The following is a 26,623-nucleotide window of genomic DNA, read 5'->3' as shown; positions in this document are numbered from 1 at the left end:
GAAGTTTGGCAGTTTGCTACGGAATTGGCATTACATCAATCACATTGTCCGTTACACAACTATACTGAAGTTTGGCAGTCTGCTACGGAATTGGCAATACATCAATCACATTGTCCGTTACACAACTATACTGAAGTTTGGCAGTCTGGAACGGAATTGGTATTACATCAATCACATTGTCCGTTACACAACTATACTGAAGTTTGGCAGTCTGGAACGGAATTGGTATTACATCAATCACATTGTCCGTTACACAACTACACTGAAGTTTGGCAGTCTGCTACGGAATTGGCATTACATCAATCACATTGTCCGTTACACAACTATACTGAAGTTTGGCAGTCTGGTACGGAATTGGCATTACATCAATCACATTGTGCGCTACACAACTATACTGAAGTTTGGCAGTCTGGAACTGAATTGGTATTACATCAATCACATTGTGCGTTACACAACTACACTGAAGTTTGGCAGTCTGGAACGGAATTGGTGTTACATCAATCACATTGTGCGTTACACAACTACACTGAAGTTTGGCAGTCTGGTACGGAATTGGCATTACATCAATCACATTGTCCGTTACGCAACTATACTGAAGTTTGGCAGTCTGGTACGGAATTGGCATTACATCAATCACATTCTGCGCTACACAACTACACTGAAGTTTGGCAGTCTGGAACGGAATTGGTGTTACATCAATCACATTGTGCGTTACACAACTACACTGAAGTTTGGCAGTCTGGTACGGAATTGGTATTACATCAATCACATTGTGCGTTACACAACTATACTGAAGCTTGGCTGTCTGGTACGGAATTGGTATTACATCAATCACATTGTGCGTTACACAACTATACTGAAGTTTGGCTGTCTGGTACGGAATTGGTATTACGTCAATCACATTGTGCGTTGCACAACTACACTGAAGTTTGGCAGTCTGGTACGGAATTCGTATTGCATGAATCACATTGTGCGTTACACAACTATACTGAAGTTTGGCAGTCTGGTTCGGAGTTGGTATTACATCAATCACATTGTGCGTTACACAACTAAACCGAAGTTTGGCAGTCTGGTACGGAATTGGCATTACATCAATCACATTGTGCGTTACACAACTACACTGAAGTTTGGCTGTCTGGTACGGAATTGGCATTACATCAATCACATTGTGCGTTACGCAACTATACTGAAGTTTGGCTGTCTGGTACTGAATTGGCATTACATCAATCACCTTGTGCGTTACACAACTACACTGAAGTTTGGCTGTCTGGTACGGAATTGGCATTACATCAATCACATTGTGCGTTACACAACTATACTGAAGTTTGGCACTCTGGTGCGGAATTGGTATTACATCAATCACATTGTGCGTTACACAACTATACTGAAGTTTGGTAGTCTGGCACGGAATTGGTATTACATCAATCACATTGTGCGTTACACAACTATACTGAAGTTTGGCAGTCTGGTACGGAATTGGCATTACATCAATCACATTCTGCGTTACACAACTAAACTGAAGTTTGGCAGTCTGGTTCGGAATTGGTGTTACATCAATCACATTGTGCGTTACGCAACTATACTGAAGTTTGGCTCTCTGGTACGGAATTGGTATTACATCAATCACATTGTGCGTTACACAACTATACTGAAGTTTGGCAGTCTGGTACGGAATTGGTATTACATCAATCACATTGTGCGTTACACAACTATACTGAAGTTTGGCAGTCTGGAACGGAATTGGTATTACATCAATCACATTGTGCGTTACACAACTACACTGAAGTTTGGCAGTCTGGTACGGAATTGGTATTACATCAATCACATTGTGCGTTACACAACTATACTGAAGCTTGGCTGTCTTCTACGGAATTGGTATTACATCAATCACATTCTGCGTTACACAACTATACTGAAGTTTGGCAGTCTGGTACGGAATTGGTATTACATCAATCACATTGTGCGTTACACAACTACACTGAAGTTTGGCAGTCTGCTACGGAATTGGTATTACATCAATCACATTGTGCGTTACGCAACTATACTGAAGTTTAGCTGTCTGGTACGGAATTGGCATTACATCAATCACATTGTGCGTTACACAACTATACTGAAGTTTGTCTGTCTGGTACGGAATTGGCATGACATCAATCACATTGTGCGTTACACAACTACACTGAAGTTTGGCAGTCTGCTACGGAATTGGCATTACATCAATCACATTGTGCGTTACACAACTACACTGAAGTTTGGCAGTCTGCTACGGAATTGGCATTACATCAATCACATTGTCCGTTACGCAACTATACTGAAGTTTGGCTGTCTGGTACGGAATTGGCATTACATCAATCACATTGTGCGTTACGCAACTATACTGAAGTTTGGCAGTCTGGTACGGAATTGGCATTACATCAATCACATTCTGCGCTACACAACTATACTGAAGTTTGGCAGTCTGGAACTGAATTGGTATTACATCAATCACATTGTGCGTTACACAACTACACTGAAGTTTGGCAGTCTGGAACGGAATTGGTATTACATCAATCACATTGTGCGTTACACAACTACACTGAAGTTTGGCAGTCTCGTACGGAATTGGCACTACATCAATCACATTGTGCGTTACACAACTATACTGAAGTTTATCTGTCTGGTACGGAATTGGCATTACATCAATGACATTGTGCGTTACGCAACTATACTGAAGTTTAGCTGTCTGGTACGGAATTGGCATTACATCAATCACATTGTCCGTTACGCAACTACACTGAAGTTTGGCTGTCTGGTTCGGAATTGGTGTTACATCAATCACATTGTGCGTTACACAACTATACTGAAGTTTATCTGTCTGGTACGGAATTGGCATTACATCAATCACATTGTGCGTTCGGCAACTATACTAAAGTTTGGCTGTCTGGTACGGAATTGGCATTACATCAATCACATTGTCCGTTACGCAACTACACTGAAGTTTGGCTGTCAGGTACGGAATTGGTATTACATCAATCACATTGTGCGTTACACAACTACACTGAAGTTTGGCAGTCTGGAACGGAATTGGCATTACATCAATCACATTGTGCGTTACACAACTACACTGAAGTTTGGCAGTCTGGTACGGAATTGGTATTACATCAATCACATTGTGCGTTACACAACTATACTGAAGCTTGGCTGTCTGGTACGGAATTGGTATTACATCAATCACATTGTGCGTTACACAACTATACTGAAGTTTGGCAGTCTGGTACGGAATTGGTATTACATCAATCACATTGTGCGTTACACAACTATACTGAAGCTTGGCTGTCTGCTACGGAATTGGTATTACATCAATCACATTCTGCGTTACACAACTATACTGAAGTTTGGCAGTCTGGTACGGAATTGGTATTACATCAATCACATTGTGCGTTACACAACTACACTGAAGTTTGGCAGTCTGCTACGGAATTGGTATTACATCAATCACATTGTGCGTTACGCAACTATACTGAAGTTTAGCTGTCTGGTACGGAATTGGCATTACATCAATCACATTGTGCGTTAAACAACTATACTGAAGTTTGGTAGTCTGGTACGGAATTGGCATGACATCAATCACATTGTGCGTTACACAACAACACTGAAGTTTGGCAGTCTGCTACGGAATTGGTATTACATCAATCACATTGTCCGTTACGCAACTATACTGAAGTTTGGCAGTCTGGAACTGAATTGGTATTACATCAATCACATTGTGCGTTACACAACTACACTGAAGTTTGGCAGTCTGGAACGGAATTGGTGTTACATCAATCACATTGTGCGTTACACAACTACACTGAAGTTTGGCAGTCTGGTACGGAATTGGCATTACATCAATCACATTGTCCGTTACGCAACTATACTGAAGTTTGGCAGTCTGGTACGGAATTGGCATTACATCAATCACATTCTGCGCTACACAACTATACTGAAGTTTGGCAGTCTGGAACTGAATTGGTATTACATCAATCACATTGTGCGTTACACAACTACACTGAAGTTTGGCAGTCTGGAACGGAATTGGTGTTACATCAATCACATTGTGCGTTACACAACTACACTGAAGTTTGGCAGTCTGGTACGGAATTGGTATTACATCAATCACATTGTGCGTTACACAACTATACTGAAGCTTGGCTGTCTGGTACGGAATTGGTATTACATCAATCACATTGTGCGTTACACAACTATACTGAAGTTTGGCTGTCTGGTACGGAATTGGTATTACGTCAATCACATTGTGCGTTGCACAACTACACTGAAGTTTGGCAGTCTGGTACGGAATTCGTATTGCATGAATCACATTGTGCGTTACACAACTATACTGAAGTTTGGCAGTCTGGTTCGGAGTTGGTATTACATCAATCACATTGTGCGTTACACAACTAAACCGAAGTTTGGCAGTCTGGTACGGAATTGGCATTACATCAATCACATTGTGCGTTACACAACTACACTGAAGTTTGGCTGTCTGGTACGGAATTGGCATTACATCAATCACATTGTGCGTTACGCAACTATACTGAAGTTTGGCTGTCTGGTACTGAATTGGCATTACATCAATCACCTTGTGCGTTACACAACTACACTGAAGTTTGGCTGTCTGGTACGGAATTGGCATTACATCAATCACATTGTGCGTTACACAACTATACTGAAGTTTGGCACTCTGGTGCGGAATTGGTATTACATCAATCACATTGTGCGTTACACAACTATACTGAAGTTTGGTAGTCTGGCACGGAATTGGTATTACATCAATCACATTGTGCGTTACACAACTATACTGAAGTTTGGCAGTCTGGTACGGAATTGGCATTACATCAATCACATTCTGCGTTACACAACTAAACTGAAGTTTGGCAGTCTGGTTCGGAATTGGTGTTACATCAATCACATTGTGCGTTACGCAACTATACTGAAGTTTGGCTCTCTGGTACGGAATTGGTATTACATCAATCACATTGTGCGTTACACAACTATACTGAAGTTTGGCAGTCTGGTACGGAATTGGTATTACATCAATCACATTGTGCGTTACACAACTATACTGAAGTTTGGCAGTCTGGAACGGAATTGGTATTACATCAATCACATTGTGCGTTACACAACTACACTGAAGTTTGGCAGTCTGGTACGGAATTGGTATTACATCAATCACATTGTGCGTTACACAACTATACTGAAGCTTGGCTGTCTTCTACGGAATTGGTATTACATCAATCACATTCTGCGTTACACAACTATACTGAAGTTTGGCAGTCTGGTACGGAATTGGTATTACATCAATCACATTGTGCGTTACACAACTACACTGAAGTTTGGCAGTCTGCTACGGAATTGGTATTACATCAATCACATTGTGCGTTACGCAACTATACTGAAGTTTAGCTGTCTGGTACGGAATTGGCATTACATCAATCACATTGTGCGTTACACAACTATACTGAAGTTTGTCTGTCTGGTACGGAATTGGCATGACATCAATCACATTGTGCGTTACACAACTACACTGAAGTTTGGCAGTCTGCTACGGAATTGGCATTACATCAATCACATTGTGCGTTACACAACTACACTGAAGTTTGGCAGTCTGCTACGGAATTGGCATTACATCAATCACATTGTCCGTTACGCAACTATACTGAAGTTTGGCTGTCTGGTACGGAATTGGCATTACATCAATCACATTGTGCGTTACGCAACTATACTGAAGTTTGGCAGTCTGGTACGGAATTGGCATTACATCAATCACATTCTGCGCTACACAACTATACTGAAGTTTGGCAGTCTGGAACTGAATTGGTATTACATCAATCACATTGTGCGTTACACAACTACACTGAAGTTTGGCAGTCTGGAACGGAATTGGTATTACATCAATCACATTGTGCGTTACACAACTACACTGAAGTTTGGCAGTCTCGTACGGAATTGGCACTACATCAATCACATTGTGCGTTACACAACTATACTGAAGTTTATCTGTCTGGTACGGAATTGGCATTACATCAATGACATTGTGCGTTACGCAACTATACTGAAGTTTTGCTGTCTGGTACGGAATTGGCATTACATCAATCACATTGTCCGTTACGCAACTACACTGAAGTTTGGCTGTCTGGTTCGGAATTGGTGTTACATCAATCACATTGTGCGTTACACAACTATACTGAAGTTTATCTGTCTGGTACGGAATTGGCATTACATCAATCACATTGTGCGTTCGGCAACTATACTAAAGTTTGGCTGTCTGGTACGGAATTGGCATTACATCAATCACATTGTCCGTTACGCAACTACACTGAAGTTTGGCTGTCAGGTACGGAATTGGTATTACATCAATCACATTGTGCGTTACACAACTACACTGAAGTTTGGCAGTCTGGAACGGAATTGGCATTACATCAATCACATTGTGCGTTACACAACTACACTGAAGTTTGGCAGTCTGGTACGGAATTGGTATTACATCAATCACATTGTGCGTTACACAACTATACTGAAGCTTGGCTGTCTGGTACGGAATTGGTATTACATCAATCACATTGTGCGTTACACAACTATACTGAAGTTTGGCAGTCTGGTACGGAATTGGTATTACATCAATCACATTGTGCGTTACACAACTATACTGAAGCTTGGCTGTCTGCTACGGAATTGGTATTACATCAATCACATTCTGCGTTACACAACTATACTGAAGTTTGGCAGTCTGGTACGGAATTGGTATTACATCAATCACATTGTGCGTTACACAACTACACTGAAGTTTGGCAGTCTGCTACGGAATTGGTATTACATCAATCACATTGTGCGTTACGCAACTATACTGAAGTTTAGCTGTCTGGTACGGAATTGGCATTACATCAATCACATTGTGCGTTAAACAACTATACTGAAGTTTGGTAGTCTGGTACGGAATTGGCATGACATCAATCACATTGTGCGTTACACAACAACACTGAAGTTTTCTCAGTCTGCTACGGAATTGGTATTACATCAATCACATTGTCCGTTACGCAACTATACTGAAGTTTGGCAGTCTGGAACTGAATTGGTATTACATCAATCACATTGTGCGTTACACAACTACACTGAAGTTTGGCAGTCTGGAACGGAATTGGTGTTACATCAATCACATTGTGCGTTACACAACTACACTGAAGTTTGGCAGTCTGGTACGGAATTGGCATTACATCAATCACATTGTCCGTTACGCAACTATACTGAAGTTTGGCAGTCTGGTACGGAATTGGCATTACATCAATCACATTCTGCGCTACACAACTATACTGAAGTTTGGCAGTCTGGAACTGAATTGGTATTACATCAATCACATTGTGCGTTACACAACTACACTGAAGTTTGGCAGTCTGGAACGGAATTGGTGTTACATCAATCACATTGTGCGTTACACAACTACACTGAAGTTTGGCAGTCTGGTACGGAATTGGTATTACATCAATCACATTGTGCGTTACACAACTATACTGAAGCTTGGCTGTCTGGTACGGAATTGGTATTACATCAATCACATTGTGCGTTACACAACTATACTGAAGTTTGGCTGTCTGGTACGGAATTGGTATTACGTCAATCACATTGTGCGTTGCACAACTACACTGAAGTTTGGCAGTCTGGTACGGAATTCGTATTGCATGAATCACATTGTGCGTTACACAACTATACTGAAGTTTGGCAGTCTGGTACGGAATTGGCATTACATCAATCACACTCTGCGCTACACAACTATACTGAAGTTTGGCAGTCTGGAACTGAATTGGTATTACATCAATCACATTGTGCGTTACACAACTACACTGAAGTTTGGCAGTCTGGAACGGAATTGGTGTTACATCAATCACATTGTGCGTTACACAACTACACTGAAGTTTGGCAGTCTGGTACGGAATTGGCATTACATCAATCACATTGTCCGTTACGCAACTATACTGAAGTTTGGCAGTCTGGTTCGGAATTGGCATTACATCAATCACATTCTGCGCTACACAACTATACTGAAGTTTGGCAGTCTGGAACTGAATTGGTATTACATCAATCACATTGTGCGTTACACAACTACACTGAAGTTTGGCAGTCTGGAACGGAATTGGTGTTACATCAATCACATTGTGCGTTACACAACTACACTGAAGTTTGGCAGTCTGGTACGGAATTGGCATTACATCAATCACATTGTGCGCTACACAACTATACTGAAGTTTGGCAGTCTGGTACGGAATTGGTATTACATCAATCACATTGTGCGTTACACAACTACACTGAAGTTTGGCAGTCTGGAACGGAATTGGCATTACATCAATCACATTGTGCGTTAAACAACTACAGTGAAGTTTGGCTGTCTGGTACGGAATTGGCATTACATCAATCACATTGTGCGTTACACAACTATACTGAAGTTTGGCAGTCTGGTACGGAATTGGTATTACATCAATCACATTGTGCGTTACACAACTATACTGAAGTTTGGCAGTCTGGAACGGAATTGGTATTACATCAATCACATTGTGCGTTACACAACTACACTGAAGTTTGGCAGTCTGGTACGGAATTGGTATTACATCAATCACATTGTGCGTTACACAACTATACTGAAGCTTGGCTGTCTGGTACGGAATTGGTATTACATCAATCACATTCTGCGTTACACAACTATACTGAAGTTTAGCTGTCTGGTACGGAATTGGCATTACATCAATCACATTGTGCGTTACACAACTATACTGAAGTTTGTCTGTCTGGTACGGAATTGGCATGACATCAATCACATTGTGCGTTAAACAACTACACTGAAGTTTGGCTGTCTGGTACGGAATTGGCATTACATCAATCACATTGTGCGTTACACAACTATACTGAAGTTTGGCAGTCTGGTACGGAATTGGTATTACATCAATCACATTGTGCGTTACACAACTATACTGAAGTTTGGCAGTCTGGAACGGAATTGGTATTACATCAATCACATTGTGCGTTACACAACTACACTGAAGTTTGGCAGTCTGGTACGGAATTGGTATTACATCAATCACATTGTGCGTTACACAACTATACTGAAGCTTGGCTGTCTGGTACGGAATTGGTATTACATCAATCACATTCTGCGTTACACAACTATACTGAAGTTTGGCAGTCTGGTTCGGAATTGGTATTACATCAATCACATTGTGCGTTACACAACTACACTGAAGTTTGGCAGTCTGCTACGGAATTGGTATTACATCAATCACATTGTGCGTTACGCAACTATACTGAAGTTTAGCTGTCTGGTACGGAATTGGCATTACATCAATCACATTGTGCGTTACACAACTATACTGAAGTTTGTCTGTCTGGTACGGAATTGGCATGACATCAATCACATTGTGCGTTACACAACTACACTGAAGTTTGGCAGTCTGCTACGGAATTGGTATTACATCAATCACATTCTGCGCTACACAACTATACTGAAGTTTGGCAGTCTGGAACTGAATTGGTATTACATCAATCACATTGTGCGTTACACAACTACACTGAAGTTTGGCAGTCTGGAACGGAATTGGCATGACATCAATCACATTGTGCGTTACGCAACTATACTGAAGTTTGGCAGTCTGGTACGGAATTGGCATTACATCAATCACATTCTGCGCTACACAACTATACTGAAGTTTGGCAGTCTGGAACTGAATTGGTATTACATCAATCACATTGTGCGTTACACAACTACACTGAAGTTTGGCAGTCTGGAACGGAATTGGTATTACATCAATCACATTGTGCGTTACACAACTACACTGAAGTTTGGCAGTCTCGTACGGAATTGGCACTACATCAATCACATTGTGCGTTACACAACTATACTGAAGTTTATCTGTCTGGTACGGAATTGGCATTACATCAATGACATTGTGCGTTACGCAACTATACTGAAGTTTAGCTGTCTGGTACGGAATTGGCATTACATCAATCACATTGTCCGTTACGCAACTACACTGAAGTTTGGCTGTCTGGTTCGGAATTGGTGTTACATCAATCACATTGTGCGTTACACAACTATACTGAAGTTTATCTGTCTGGTACGGAATTGGCATTATATCAATCACATTGTGCGTTCCGCAACTATACTAAAGTTTGGCTGTCTGGTACGGAATTGGCATTACATCAATCACATTGTCCGTTACGCAACTACACTGAAGTTTGGCTGTCAGGTACGGAATTGGTATTACATCAATCACATTGTGCGTTACACAACTACACTGAAGTTTGGCAGTCTGGAACGGAATTGGCATTACATCAATCACATTGTGCGTTACACAACTACACTGAAGTTTGGCAGTCTGGTACGGAATTGGTATTACATCAATCACATTGTGCGTTACACAACTATACTGAAGCTTGGCTGTCTGGTACGGAATTGGTATTACATCAATCACATTGTGCGTTACACAACTATACTGAAGTTTGGCAGTCTGGTACGGAATTGGTATTACATCAATCACATTGTGCGTTACACAACTACACTGAAGTTTGGCAGTCTGGTACGGAATTGGTATTACATCAATCACATTGTGCGCTACACAACTATACTGAAGTTTGTCTGTCTGGTACGGAATTGGTATTACATCAATCACATTGTGCGTTACACAACTACACTGAAGTTTGGCAGTCTCGTACGGAATTGGCACTACATCAATCACATTGTGCGTTACGCAACTATACTGAAGTTTGGCTGTCTGGTACGGAATTGGTATTACATCAATCACATTGTGCGTTACACAACTATACTGAAGTTTGGCAGTCTGGTACGGAATTGGCACTACATCAATCACATTGTGCGCTACACAACTATACTGAAGTTTGGCAGTCTGGTACGGAATTGGTATTACATCAATCACATTGTGCGTTACACAACTACACTGAAGTTTGGCAGTCTGGAACGGAATTGGTATTACATCAATCACATTGTGCGATACACAACTACACTGAAGTTTGGCAGTCTGGTACGGAGTTGGTATTACATCAATCACATTGTGCGTTACACAACTATATTGAAGCTTGGCTGTCTGGTACGGAATTGGTATTACATCAATCACATTGTGCGTTACACAACTATACTGAAGTTTGGCAGTCTGGTACGGAATTGGTATTACATCAATCACATTGTGCGTTACACAACTACACTGAAGTTTGGCAGTCTGGTACGGAATTGGTATTACATCAATCACATTGTGCGCTACACAACTATACTGAAGTTTGGCTGTCTGGTACGGAATTGGTATTACATCAATCACATTGTGCGTTACACAACTACACTGAAGTTTGGCTGTCTGGTACGGAATTGGCATTACATCAATCACATTGTGCGTTGCACAACTACACTGAAGTTTGGCAGTCTGGTACGGAATTGGTATTGCATCAATCACATTGTGCGTTACACAACTATACTGAAGTTTGGCAGTCTGGTACGGAGTTGGTATTACATCAATCACATTGTGCGTTACACAACTAAACCGAAGTTTGGCAGTCTGGTACGGAATTGGCATTACATCAATCACATTGTGCGTTACACAAAGAAACTGAAGTTTGGCAGTCTGGTTCGGAATTGGTATTACATCAATCACATTGTGCGTTACGCAACTATACTGAAGTTTGGCTGTCTGGTACGGAATTGGCATTACATCAATCACATTGTGCGTTACACAACTACACTGAAGTTTGGCTGTCTGGTACGGAATTGGCATTACATCAATCACATTGTGCGTTAAACAACTATACTGAAGTTTGGCACTCTGGTACGGAATTGGTATTACATCAATCACATTGTGCGTTACACAACTATACTGAAGTTTGGTAGTCTGGTACGGAATTGGTATTACATCAATCACATTGTGCGTTACACAACTATACTGAAGTTTGGCAGTCTGGTACGGAATTTGCACTACATCAATCACATTGTGCGTTACACAACTATACTGAAGTTTGGTAGTCTGGTACGGAATTGGCATTACATCAATCACATTGTGCGTTACACAACTACACTGAAGTTTGGCAGTCTGGCACGGAATTGGTATTACATCAATTACACTGTGCGTTACACAACTATACTGAAGCTTGGCTGTCTGGTTCGGAATTGGTATTACATCAATCACATTGTGCGTTACACAACTATACTGAAGTTTGGCAGTCTGGTACGGAATTGGTATTACATCAATCACATTGTGCGTTACACAACTACACTGAAGTTTGGCAGTCTGGTACGGAATTGGTATTACATCAATCACATTGTGCGCTACACAACTACACTGAAGTTTGGCTGTCTGGAACTGAATTGGTATTACATCAATCACATTGTGCGTTACACAACTACACTGAAGTTTGGCAGTCTCGTACGGAATTGGCACTACATCAATCACATTGTGCGTTACACAACTATACTGAAGTTTGGCTGTCTGGTACGGAATTGGTATTACATCAATCACATTGTGCGTTGCACAACTAGACTGAAGTTTGGCAGTCTGGTACGGAATTGGTATTACATCAATCACATTGTGCGTTACACAACTATACTGAAGTTTGGCAGTCTCGTACGGAATTGGTATTACATCAATCACATTGTGCGTTACACAACTAAACTCAAGTTTGGCAGTCTGCTTCGGAATTGGTGTTACATCAATCACATTGTGCGTTACGCAACTATACTGAAGTTTGGCTGTCTGGGACTGAATTGGCATTACATCAATCACATTGTGCGTTACACAACTACACTGAAGTTTGGCTGTCTGGTACGGAATTGGCATTACATCAATCACATTGTGCGTTACACAACTATACTGAAGTTTGGCACTCTGGTGCGGAATTGGTATTACATCAATCACATTGTGCGTTACACAACTATACTGAAGTTTGGCAGTCTGGAACGGAATTGGCATTACATCAATCACATTGTGCGTTACACAACTACACTGAAGTTTGGCAGTCTGGTACGGAATTGGTATTACATCAATCACATTGTGCGTTACACAACTATACTGAAGCTTGGCTGTCTGGTACGGAATTGGTATTACATCAATCACATTGTGCGTTACACAACTATACTGAAGTTTGGCAGTCTGGTACGGAATTGGTATTACATCAATCACATTGTGCGTTACACAACTACACTGAAGTTTGGCAGTCTGGTACGGAATTGGTATTACATCAATCACATTGTGCGCTACACAACTATACTGAAGTTTGGCTGTCTGGTACGGAATTGGTATTACATCAATCACATTGTGCGTTACACAACTACACTGAAGTTTGGCAGTCTCGTACGGAATTGGCACTACATCAATCACATTGTGCGTTACGCAACTATACTGAAGTTTGGCTGTCTGGTACGGAATTGGTATTACATCAATCACATTGTGCGTTACACAACTATACTGAAGTTTGGCAGTCTGGTACGGAATTGGCACTACATTAATCACATTGTGCGCTACACAACTATACTGAAGTTTGGCAGTCTGGTACGGAATTGGTATTACATCAATCACATTGTGCGTTACACAACTACACTGAAGTTTGGCAGTCTGGAACGGAATTGGTATTACATCAATCACATTGTGCGATACACAACTACACTGAAGTTTGGCAGTCTGGTACGGAGTTGGTATTACATCAATCACATTGTGCGTTACACAACTATATTGAAGCTTGGCTGTCTGGTACGGAATTGGTATTACATCAATCACATTGTGCGTTACACAACTATACTGAAGTTTGGCAGTCTGGTACGGAATTGGTATTACATCAATCACATTGTGCGTTACACAACTACACTGAAGTTTGGCAGTCTGGTACGGAATTGGTATTACATCAATCACATTGTGCGCTACACAACTATACTGAAGTTTGGCTGTCTGGTACGGAATTGGTATTACATCAATCACATTGTGCGTTACACAACTACACTGAAGTTTGGCTGTCTGGTACGGAATTGGCATTACATCAATCACATTGTGCGTTGCACAACTACACTGAAGTTTGGCAGTCTGGTACGGAATTGGTATTGCATCAATCACATTGTGCGTTACACAACTATACTGAAGTTTGGCAGTCTGGTACGGAGTTGGTATTACATCAATCACATTGTGCGTTACACAACTAAACCGAAGTTTGGCAGTCTGGTACGGAATTGGCATTACATCAATCACATTGTGCGTTACACAAAGAAACTGAAGTTTGGCAGTCTGGTTCGGAATTGGTATTACATCAATCACATTGTGCGTTACGCAACTATACTGAAGTTTGGCTGTCTGGTACGTAATTGGCATTACATCAATCACATTGTGCGTTACACAACTACACTGAAGTTTGGCTGTCTGGTACGGAATTGGCATTACATCAATCACATTGTGCGTTACACAACTATACTGAAGTTTGGCACTCTGGTACGGAATTGGTATTACATCAATCACATTGTGCGTTACACAACTATACTGAAGTTTGGTAGTCTGGTACGGAATTGGTATTACATCAATCACATTGTGCGTTACACAACTATACTGAAGTTTGGCAGTCTGGTACGGAATTTGCACTACATCAATCACATTGTGCGTTACACAACTATACTGAAGTTTGGTAGTCTGGTACGGAATTGGCATTACATCAATCACATTGTGCGTTACACAACTACACTGAAGTTTGGCAGTCTGGCACGGAATTGGTATTACATCAATGACATTGTGCGTTACACAACTATACTGAAGCTTGGCTGTCTGGTACGGAATTGGTATTACATCAATCACATTGTGCGTTACACAACTATACTGAAGTTTGGCAGTCTGGTACGGAATTGGTATTACATCAATCACATTGTGCGTTACACAACTACACTGAAGTTTGGCAGTCTGGTACGGAATTGGTATTACATCAATCACATTGTGCGCTACACAACTACACTGAAGTTTGGCTGTCTGGAACGGAATTGGTATTACATCAATCACATTGTGCGTTACACAACTACACTGAAGTTTGGCAGTCTCGTACGGAATTGGCACTACATCAATCACATTGTGCGCTACACAACTATACTGAAGCTTGGCTGTCTGGTACGGAATTGGTATTACATCAATCACATTGTGCGTTGCACAACTACACTGAAGTTTGGCAGTCTGGTACGGAATTGGTATTACATCAATCACATTGTGCGTTACACAACTATACTGAAGTTTGGCAGTCTCGTACGGAATTGGTATTACATCAATCACATTGTGCGTTACACAACTAAACTCAAGTTTGGCAGTCTGCTTCGGAATTGGTGTTACATCAATCACATTGTGCGTTACGCAACTATACTGAAGTTTGGCTGTCTGGGACTGAATTGGCATTACATCAATCACATTGTGCGTTACACAACTACACTGAAGTTTGGCTGTCTGGTACGGAATTGGCATTACATCAATCACATTGTGCGTTACACAACTATACTGAAGTTTGGCACTCTGGTGCGGAATTGGTATTACATCAATCAGATTGTGCGTTACACAACTATACTGAAGTTTGGTAGTCTGGTACGGAATTGGTATTACATCAATCACATTGTGCGTTACACAACTATACTGAAGTTTGGCAGTCTGGTACGGAATTGGCATTACATCAATCACATTCTGCGTTACACAACTAAACTGAAGTTTGGCAGTCTGGTTCGGAATTGGTGTTACATCAATCACATTGTGCGTTACGCAACTATACTGAAGTTTGGCTCTCTGGTACGGAATTGGTATTACATCAATCACATTGTGCGTTACACAACTACACTGAAGTTTGGCTGTCTGGTTCGGAATTGGTGTTACATCAATCACATTGTGCGTTACACAACTATACTGAAGTTTGGCAGTCTGGTACGGAATTGGCATTACATCAATCACATTCTGCGTTACACAACTAAACTGAAGTTTGGCAGTCTGGGTCGGAATTGGTGTTACATCAATCACATTGTGCGTTACGCAACTATACTGAAGTTTGGCTCTCTGGTACGGAATTGGTATTACATCAATCACATTGTGCGTTACACAACTACACTGAAGTTTGGCTGTCTGGTTCGGAATTGGTGTTACATCAATCACATTGTGCGTTACACAACTATACTGAAGTTTGGCTGTCTGGTACGGAATTGGCATTACATCAATCACATTGTGCGTTACACAACTACACTGAAGTTTGGCTGTCTGGTACGGAATTGGCATTACATCAATCACATTGTGCGTTACACAACTAAACTGAAGTTTGGCAGTCTGGTTCGGAATTGGCATTACATCAATCACATTGTGCGTTACACAACTACACTGAAGTTTGGCAGTCTCGTACGGAATTGGTATTACATCAATCACATTGTGCGTTACGCAACTATACTGAAGTTTGGCTGTCTGGTACGGAATTGGTATTACATCAATCACATTGTGCGTTGCACAACTACACTGAAGTTTGGCAGTCTCGTACGGAATTGGCACTACATCAATCACATTGTGCGTTACGCAACTATACTGAAGTTTGGCTGTCTGGTACGGAATTGGTATTACATCAATCACATTGTGCGTTGCACAACTACACTGAAGTTTGGCAGTCTGGTACGGAATTGGCATTACATCAATCACATTCTGCGTTACACAACTAAACTGAAGTTTGGCAGTCTGGGTCGGAATTGGTGTTACATCAATCACATTGTGCGTTACGCAACTATACTGAAGTTTGGCTCTCTGGTACGGAATTGGTATTACATCAATCACATTGTGCGTTACACAACTACACTGAAGTTTGGCTGTCTGGTTCGGAATTGGTGTTACATCAATCACATTGTGCGTTACACAACTATACTGAAGTTTGGCTGTCTGGTACGGAATTGGCATTACATCAATCACATTCTGCGTTACACAACTAAACTGAAGTTTGGCAGTCTGGGTCGGAATTGGTGTTACATCAATCACATTGTGCGTTACGCAACTATACTGAAGTTTGGCTCTCTGGTACGGAATTGGTATTACATCAATCACATTGTGCGTTACACAACTACACTGAAGTTTGGCTGTCTGGTTCGGAATTGGTGTTACATCAATCACATTGTGCGTTACACAACTATACTGAAGTTTGGCTGTCTGGTACGGAATTGGCATTACATCAATCACATTGTGCGTTACACAACTACACTGAAGTTTGGCTGTCTGGTACGGAATTGGCATTACATCAATCACATTGTGCGTTACACAACTAAACTGAAGTTTGGCAGTCTGGTTCGGAATTGGCATTACATCAATCACATTGTGCGTTACACAACTACACTGAAGTTTGGCAGTCTCGTACGGAATTGGCACTACATCAATCACATTGTGCGTTACGCAACTATACTGAAGTTTGGCTGTCTGGTACGGAATTGGTATTACATCAATCACATTGTGCGTTGCACAACTACACTGAAGTTTGGCAGTCTGGTACGGAATTGGTATTACATCAATCACATTCTGCGTTACACAACTAAACTGAAGTTTGGCAGTCTGGGTCGGAATTGGTGTTACATCAATCACATTGTGCGTTACGCAACTATACTGAAGTTTGGCTCTCTGGTACGGAATTGGTATTACATCAATCACATTGTGCGTTACACAACTACACTGAAGTTTGGCTGTCTGGTTCGGAATTGGTGTTACATCAATCACATTGTGCGTTACACAACTATACTGAAGTTTGGCTGTCTGGTACGGAATTGGCATTACATCAATCACATTGTGCGTTACACAACTACACTGAAGTTTGGCTGTCTGGTACGGAATTGGCATTACATCAATCACATTGTGCGTTACACAACTAAACTGAAGTTTGGCAGTCTGGTTCGGAATTGGCATTACATCAATCACATTGTGCGTTACACAACTACACTGAAGTTTGGCAGTCTCGTACGGAATTGGTATTACATCAATCACATTGTGCGTTACACAACTATACTGAAGTTTGGCTGTCTGGTACGGAATTGGTATTACATCAATCACATTGTGCGTTGCACAACTACACTGAAGTTTGGCAGTCTCGTACGGAATTGGCACTACATCAATCACATTGTGCGTTACGCAACTATACTGAAGTTTGGCTGTCTGGTACGGAATTGGTATTACATCAATCACATTGTGCGTTGCACAACTACACTGAAGTTTGGCAGTCTGGTACGGAATTGGTATTGCATCAATCACATTGTGCGTTACACAACTATACTGAAGTTTGGCAGTCTGGTACGGAGTTGGTATTACATCAATCACATTGTGCGTTACACAACTAAACCGAAGTTTGGCAGTCTGGTACGGAATTGGCATTACATCAATCACATTGTGCGTTACACAAAGAAACTGAAGTTTGGCAGTCTGGTTCGGAATTGGTGTTACATCAATCACATTGTGCGTTACGCAACTATACTGAAGTTTGCCTGTCTGGTACGGAATTGGCATTACATCAATCACATTGTGCGTTACACAACTACACTGAAGTTTGGCTGTCTGGTACGGAATTGGCATTACATCAATCACATTGTGCGTTACACAACTAAACTGAAGTTTGGCACTCTGGTACGGAATTGGTATTACATCAATCACATTGTGCGTTACACAACTATACTGAAGTTTGGTAGTCTGGTACGGAATTGGTATTACATCAATCACATTGTGCGTTACACAACTACACTGAAGTTTGGCAGTCTGGTACGGAATTGGCATTACATCAATCACATTGTGCGTTACACAACTATACTGAAGTTTGGTAGTCTGGAACGGAATTGGCATTACATCAATCACATTGTGCGTTACACAACTACACTGAAGTTTGGCAGTCTGGCACGGAATTGGTATTACATCAATTACATTGTGCGTTACACAACTGTACTGAAGCTTGGCTGTCTGGTACGGAATTGGTATTACATCAATCACATTGTGCGTTACACAACTATACTGAAGTTTGGCAGTCTGGTACGGAATTGGTATTACATCAATCACATTGTGCGTTACACAACTACACTGAAGTTTGGCAGTCTGGTACGGAATTGGTATTACATCAATCACATTGTGCGCTACACAACTACACTGAAGTTTGGCTGTCTGGAGCGGAATTGGTATTACATCAATCACATTGTGCGTTACGCAACTATACTGAAGTTTGGCTGTCTGGGACTGAATTGGCATTACATCAATCACATTGTGCGTTACACAACTACACTGAAGTTTGGCTGTCTGGTACGGAATTGGCATTACATCAATCACATTGTGCGTTACACAACTATACTGAAGTTTGGCACTCTGGTGCGGAATTGGTATTACATCAATCAGATTGTGCGTTACACAACTATACTGAAGTTTGGTAGTCTGGTACGGAATTGGTATTACATCAATCACATTGTGCGTTACACAACTATACTGAAGTTTGGCAGTCTGGTACGGAATTGGCATTACATCAATCACATTCTGCGTTACACAACTAAACTGAAGTTTGGCAGTCTGGTTCGGAATTGGTGTTACATCAATCACATTGTGCGTTACGCAACTATACTGAAGTTTGGCTCTCTGGTACGGAATTGGTATTACATCAATCACATTGTGCGTTACACAACTACACTGAAGTTTGGCTGTCTGGTTCGGAATTGGTGTTACATCAATCACATTGTGCGTTACACAACTATACTGAAGTTTGGCAGTCTGGTACGGAATTGGCATTACATCAATCACATTCTGCGTTACACAACTAAACTGAAGTTTGGCAGTCTGGGTCGGAATTGGTGTTACATCAATCACATTGTGCGTTACGCAACTATACTGAAGTTTGGCTCTCTGGTACGGAATTGGTATTACATCAATCACATTGTGCGTTACACAACTACACTGAAGTTTGGCTGTCTGGTTCGGAATTGGTGTTACATCAATCACATTGTGCGTTACACAACTATACTGAAGTTTGGCTGTCTGGTACGGAATTGGCATTACATCAATCACATTGTGCGTTACACAACTACACTGAAGTTTGGCTGTCTGGAACGGAATTGGCATTACATCAATCACATTGTGCGTTACACAACTAAACTGAAGTTTGGCAGTCTGGTTCGGAATTGGCATTACATCAATCACATTGTGCGTTACACAACTACACTGAAGTTTGGCAGTCTCGTACGGAATTGGTATTACATCAATCACATTGTGCGTTACGCAACTATGCTGAAGTTTGGCTGTCTGGTACGGAATTGGTATTACATCAATCACATTGTGCGTTGCACAACTACACTGAAGTTTGGCAGTCTCGTACGGAATTGGCACTACATCAATCACATTGTGCGTTACGCAACTATACTGAAGTTTGGCTGTCTGGTACGGAATTGGTATTACATCAATCACATTGTGCGTTGCACAACTACACTGAAGTTTGGCAGTCTGGTACGGAATTGGCATTACATCAATCACATTCTGCGTTACACAACTAAACTGAAGTTTGGCAGTCTGGGTCGGAATTGGTGTTACATCAATCACATTGTGCGTTACGCAACTATACTGAAGTTTGGCTCTCTGGTACGGAATTGGTATTACATCAATCACATTGTGCGTTACACAACTACACTGAAGTTTGGCTGTCTGGTTCGGAATTGGTGTTACATCAATCACATTGTGCGTTACACAACTATACTGAAGTTTGGCTGTCTGGTACGGAATTGGCATTACATCAATCACATTGTGCGTTACACAACTAAACTGAAGTTTGGCAGTCTGGGTCGGAATTGGTGTTACATCAATCACATTGTGCGTTACGCAACTATACTGAAGTTTGGCTCTCTGGTACGGAATTGGTATTACATCAATCACATTGTGCGTTACACAACTACACTGAAGTTTGGCTGTCTGGTTCGGAATTGGTGTTACATCAATCACATTGTGCGTTACACAACTATACTGAAGTTTGGCTGTCTGGTACGGAATTGGCATTACATCAATCACATTGTGCGTTACACAACTACACTGAAGTTTGGCTGTCTGGTACGGAATTGGCATTACATCAATCACATTGTGCGTTACACAACTAAACTGAAGTTTGGCAGTCTGGTTCGGAATTGGCATTACATCAATCACATTGTGCGTTACACAACTACACTGAAGTTTGGCAGTCTCGTACGGAATTGGTATTACATCAATCACATTGTGCGTTACGCAACTATACTGAAGTTTGGCTGTCTGGTACGGAATTGGTATTACATCAATCACATTGTGCGTTGCACAACTACACTGAAGTTTGGCAGTCTCGTACGGAATTGGCACTACATCAATCACATTGTGCGTTACGCAACTATACTGAAGTTTGGCTGTCTGGTACGGAATTGGTATTACATCAATCACATTGTGCGTTGCACAACTACACTGAAGTTTGGCAGTCTGGTACGGAATTGGCATTACATCAATCACATTCTGCGTTACACAACTAAACTGAAGTTTGGCAGTCTGGGTCGGAATTGGTGTTACATCAATCACATTGTGCGTTACGCAACTATACTGAAGTTTGGCTCTCTGGTACGGAATTGGTATTACATCAATCACATTGTGCGTTACACAACTACACTGAAGTTTGGCTGTCTGGTTCGGAATTGGTGTTACATCAATCACATTGTGCGTTACACAACTATACTGAAGTTTGGCTGTCTGGTACGGAATTGGCATTACATCAATCACATTGTGCGTTACACAACTACACTGAAGTTTGGCTGTCTGGTACGGAATTGGCATTACATCAATCACATTGTGCGTTACACAACTAAACTGAAGTTTGGCAGTCTGGTTCGGAATTGGCATTACATCAATCACATTGTGCGTTACACAACTACACTGAAGTTTGGCAGTCTCGTACGGAATTGGTATTACATCAATCACATTGTGCGTTACACAACTATACTGAAGTTTGGCTGTCTGGTACGGAATTGGTATTACATCAATCACATTGTGCGTTGCACAACTACACTGAAGTTTGGCAGTCTCGTACGGAATTGGCACTACATCAATCACATTGTGCGTTACGCAACTATACTGAAGTTTGGCTGTCTGGTACGGAATTGGTATTACATCAATCACATTGTGCGTTGCACAACTACACTGAAGTTTGGCAGTCTGGTACGGAATTGGTATTGCATCAATCACATTGTGCGTTACACAACTATACTGAAGTTTGGCAGTCTGGTACGGAGTTGGTATTACATCAATCACATTGTGCGTTACACAACTAAACCGAAGTTTGGCAGTCTGGTACGGAATTGGCATTACATCAATCACATTGTGCGTTACACAAAGAAACTGAAGTTTGGCAGTCTGGTTCGGAATTGGTGTTACATCAATCACATTGTGCGTTACGCAACTATACTGAAGTTTGCCTGTCTGGTACGGAATTGGCATTACATCAATCACATTGTGCGTTACACAACTACACTGAAGTTTGGCTGTCTGGTACGGAATTGGCATTACATCAATCACATTGTGCGTTACACAACTAAACTGAAGTTTGGCACTGTGGTACGGAATTGGTATTACATCAATCACATTGTGCGTTACACAACTATACTGAAGTTTGGTAGTCTGGTACGGAATTGGTATTACATCAATCACATTGTGCGTTACACAACTACACTGAAGTTTGGCAGTCTGGTACGGAATTGGCATTACATCAATCACATTGTGCGTTACACAACTATACTGAAGTTTGGTAGTCTGGAACGGAATTGGCATTACATCAATCACATTGTGCGTTACACAACTACACTGAAGTTTGGCAGTCTGGCACGGAATTGGTATTACATCAATTACATTGTGCGTTACACAACTGTACTGAAGCTTGGCTGTCTGGTACGGAATTGGTATTACATCAATCACATTGTGCGTTACACAACTATACTGAAGTTTGGCAGTCTGGTACGGAATTGGTATTACATCAATCACATTGTGCGTTACACAACTACACTGAAGTTTGGCAGTCTGGTACGGAATTGGTATTACATCAATCACATTGTGCGCTACACAACTACACTGAAGTTTGGCTGTCTGGAGCGGAATTGGTATTACATCAATCACATTGTGCGTTACACAACTACACTGAAGTTTTGCAGTCTCGTACGGAATTGGCACTACATCAATCACATTGTGCGTTACACAACTATACTGAAGCTTGGCTGTCTGGTACGGAATTGGTATTACATCAATCACATTGTGCGTTGCACAACTACACTGAAGTTTGGCAGTCTGGTACGGAATTGGTATTACATCAATCACATTGTGCGTTACACAACTATACTGAAGTTTGGCAGTCTCGTACGGAATTGGTATTACATCAATCACATTGTGCGTTACACAACTAAACTCAAGTTTTGCAGTCTGCTTCGGAATTGGTGTTACATGAATCACATTGTGCGTTACGCAACTATACTGAAGTTTGGCTGTCTGGTACTGAATTGGCATTACATCAATCACATTGTGCGTTACACAACTACACTGAAGTTTGGCTGTCTGGTACGGAATTGGCATTACATCAATCACATTGTGCGTTACACAACTATACTGAAGTTTGGCACTCTGGTGCGGAATTGGTATTACATCAATCACATTGTGCGTTACACAACTATACTGAAGTTTGGTAGTCTGGTACGGAATTGGTATTACATCAATCACATTGTGCGTTACACAACTATACTGAAGTTTGGCAGTCTGGTACGGAATTGGCATTACATCAATCACATTCTGCGTTACACAACTAAACTGAAGTTTGGCTGTCTGGTTCGGAATTGGTGTTACATCAATCACATTGTCCGTTACGCAACTATACTGAAGTTTGGCTCTCTGGTACGGAATTGGTATTACATCAATCACATTGTGCGTTACACAACTATACTGAAGTTTGGTAGTCTGGTACGGAATTGGTATTACATCAATCACATTGTGCGTTACACAACTACACTGAAGTTTGGCAGTCTGGTACGGAATTGGCATTACATCAATCACATTGTGCGTTACACAACTATACTGAAGTTTGGTAGTCTGGAACGGAATTGGCATTACATCAATCACATTGTGCGTTACACAACTACACTGAAGTTTGGCAGTCTGGCACGGAATTGGTATTACATCAATTACATTGTGCGTTACACAACTGTACTGAAGCTTGGCTGTCTGGTACGGAATTGGTATTACATCAATCACATTGTGCGTTACACAACTATACTGAAGTTTGGCAGTCTGGTACGGAATTGGTATTACATCAATCACATTGTGCGTTACACAACTACACTGAAGTTTGGCAGTCTGGTACGGAATTGGTATTACATCAATCACATTGTGCGCTACACAACTACACTGAAGTTTGGCTGTCTGGAGCGGAATTGGTATTACATCAATCACATTGTGCGTTACACAACTACACTGAAGTTTTGCAGTCTCGTACGGAATTGGCACTACATCAATCACATTGTGCGTTACACAACTATACTGAAGCTTGGCTGTCTGGTACGGAATTGGTATTACATCAATCACATTGTGCGTTGCACAACTACACTGAAGTTTGGCAGTCTGGTACGGAATTGGTATTACATCAATCACATTGTGCGTTACACAACTATACTGAAGTTTGGCAGTCTCGTACGGAATTGGTATTACATCAATCACATTGTGCGTTACACAACTAAACTCAAGTTTTGCAGTCTGCTTCGGAATTGGTGTTACATGAATCACATTGTGCGTTACGCAACTATACTGAAGTTTGGCTGTCTGGTACTGAATTGGCATTACATCAATCACATTGTGCATTTCACAACTACACTGAAGTTTGGCTGTCTGGTACGGAATTGGCATTACATCAATCACATTGTGCGTTACACAACTATACTGAAGTTTGGCACTCTGGTGCGGAATTGGTATTACATCAATCACATTGTGCGTTACACAACTATACTGAAGTTTGGTAGTCTGGTACGGAATTGGTATTACATCAATCACATTGTGCGTTACACAACTATACTGAAGTTTGGCAGTCTGGTACGGAATTGGCATTACATCAATCACATTCTGCGTTACACAACTAAACTGAAGTTTGGCTGTCTGGTTCGGAATTGGTGTTACATCAATCACATTGTGCGTTACGCAACTATACTGAAGTTTGGCTCTCTGGTACGGAATTCGTATTACATCAATCACATTGTGCGTTACACAACTACACTGAAGTTTGGCTGTCTGGTTCGGAATTGGTGTTACATCAATCACATTGTGCGTTGCACAACTACACTGAAGTTTGGCAATCTCGTACGGAATTGGCACTACATCAATCACATTGTGCGTTACGCAACTATACTGAAGTTTGGCAGTCTGGTTCGGAATTGGCATTACATCAGTCACATTGTGCGTTACACAACTACACTGAAGTTTGGCAGTCTCGTACGGAATTGGCACTACATCAATCACATTGTGCGTTACGCAACTATACTGAAGTTTGGCTGTCTGGTACGGAATTGGTATTACATCAATCACATTGTGCGTTGCACAACTACACTGAAGTTTGGCAGTCTCGTACGGAATTGGCACTAGATCAATCACATTGTGCGTTACGCAACTATACTGAAGTTTGGCTGTCTGGTACGGAATTGGTATTACATCAATCACATTGTGCGTTGCACAACTACCCTGAAGTTTGGCAGTCTGGTACGGAATTGGTATTGCATCAATCACATTGTGCGTTACACAACTATACTGAAGTTTGGCAGTCTGGTACGGAGTTGGTATTACATCAATCACATTGTGCGTTACACAACTAAACCGAAGTTTGGCAGTCTGGTACGGAATTGGCATTACATCAATCACATTGTGCGTTACACAAAGAAACTGAAGTTTGGCAGTCTGGTTCGGAATTGGTGTTACATCAATCACATTGTGCGTTACGCAACTATACTGAAGTTTGCCTGTCTGGTACGGAATTGGCATTACATCAATCACATTGTGCGTTACACAACTACACTGAAGTTTGGCTGTCTGGTACGGAATTGGCATTACATCAATCACATTGTGCGTTACACAACTAAACTGAAGTTTGGCACTCTGGTACGGAATTGGTATTACATCAATCACATTGTGCGTTACACAACTATACTGAAGTTTGGTAGTCTGGTACGGAATTGGTATTACATCAATCACATTGTGCGTTACACAACTACACTGAAGTTTGGCAGTCTGGTACGGAATTGGCATTACATCAATCACATTGTGCGTTACACAACTATACTGAAGTTTGGTAGTCTGGAACGGAATTGGCATTACATCAATCACATTGTGCGTTACACAACTACACTGAAGTTTGGCAGTCTGGCACGGAATTGGTATTACATCAATTACATTGTGCGTTACACAACTGTACTGAAGCTTGGCTGTCTGGTACGGAATTGGTATTACATCAATCACATTGTGCGTTACACAACTATACTGAAGTTTGGCAGTCTGGTACGGAATTGGTACTACATCAATCACATTGTGCGTTACACAACTACACTGAAGTTTGGCAGTCTGGTACGGAA

The sequence above is a fragment of the Haliotis asinina genome, chromosome 10 (genome assembly GCF_037392515.1).
Source record: "Haliotis asinina isolate JCU_RB_2024 chromosome 10, JCU_Hal_asi_v2, whole genome shotgun sequence".
Classification (NCBI taxonomy): domain Eukaryota; kingdom Metazoa; phylum Mollusca; class Gastropoda; order Lepetellida; family Haliotidae; genus Haliotis; species Haliotis asinina.
This window is presented reverse-complemented; position numbering follows the sequence as displayed.